The sequence below is a fragment of the Geospiza fortis genome, unplaced genomic scaffold (genome assembly GCF_000277835.1).
Source record: "Geospiza fortis unplaced genomic scaffold, GeoFor_1.0 scaffold1, whole genome shotgun sequence".
Taxonomy (NCBI): Eukaryota; Metazoa; Chordata; class Aves; order Passeriformes; family Thraupidae; genus Geospiza; species Geospiza fortis.
In genome coordinates, this window is record NW_005054320.1 from 8,341,211 (window position 1) to 8,342,771 (window position 1,561).

A 1,561-nucleotide genomic window follows, 5' to 3' on the forward strand; every position below is an offset into this window, starting at 1 on the left:
AAAGAGCAGCTGCAGCCGCTCACAACAAACTTCCCTGCTTTCCCCAAACAGAAAAGTTACCCTATTTCTGTGTGCATACAGCAGCTTTATCACTCATTTAACAGCAGAGAATAATTGTTTGAAGCACTTGAGATCCAAAAGGTCTGCCCCATTATTGATTTTCTTTATCCTGTCTCATCAGTGATTGACTTCTAAGCAAACTTTCACTGTAGGTTTGCCAGTTAGGAGAGCAGTTTGCTGCCACGCCAAGGAGAGCACAAGAAGATTGCAAATTGATTCTTTCAGGAGGTGCATTTGCAGGAGTGATCTGGTGTTTCATTGATGTTATCTCACATGCCTCTCTCAACACTGAGGTTGCTCGGCCATCGTTGCTTTCCTGATGATTTCAGCCAGATGCCCTCTCACACTCACAGAGTTGGCTCGCTTGACTCACACATCTCAACTCTTTGGAGCATGGTCAGAGGAAGAGAAAAGCATCCTGGTCACCTAAGTCCAACTTTCATGTAGTCTGTCAGCAAAGGATTTTCCTGTTTTGTTCTTTTCAAGACAACTACCTCCTTTTTAGACACATTTTGAAGAGGAGCTGTTCTAGTCAATCCTTCTGTACAGGTTTTACCCTACCTCAGGCATGACAGTATTGAGTATATGCAACCCCTGAGAGATTCATTCCAGTCCTGTCTGAATGGCTTCTCTCTCTCTCTCTCTCTCTCCTTTCTGTTGGTGGATAAGAAGTTGAAGGGCACTTGCAACCTGCACAGCATGAGAACTGGAGGAGCAGGGTAAGGGAAGAGTTTATTCCATCTCCTCTGAACAGAGGGCACACCTGGAGTACTGCATCTGTTTCAGATGCCCCGTTAAAAGGTCAATGTGAACAAAATGGTGGAGCCCCATAGAGGCCACTGGATGGCACAGGAGCATCCCATGAACCAGGAGAGTCTGAGGGGCCTGGTCCTGTTCAGCTTGCAGAAGACAAGGCTCCCTGTTATCAGAGGGGCTCAGCAAAGGACATCTTCAGAGAGTCTTAGATGGCAGCAGGGAAACTCAGACATAGAATAAGGAATAAAAAACTCATGCCAAGGATTGCACAGCCCTGGCAGAAAGGCCAGAGACCCTGGGGAATCTCCACCCTTGCCGTTTTTCAAAAATCACTTGAAGATGGCCACGAATAAGCTGATCATGTTTTGAGGTAGCCCTCCTGTGAGTAAGTGTTTGGACTAGGGAAGTCCCTTCCTTTCCAGAATAAATATTTCTGTCAGTAATTCTAAGGAAGATTTAAAAACCTTTGTCAGTTTCTGACTAATTGCATTCTTTGTTAAATTTCCTTGAAAAAATGTCATCATCAAGTCATGTGTACAATACCTAGGGGATTACTCGTTGGATATTTATAAATTCCAATTCTCTGACATCAGAGTACCCTCCCAATTGAGCAGCTGCTCTTAGCTGCTCTCTTGTCAAATGTAATCCCCTCCACCTTTGAAGGGTCAAAGTCCTTCTCCACCTTTACTTCATCTTCTGATTACTGAAAAACCTGCAAGTATCCTTTGCTATTAAAAAAAAAAAA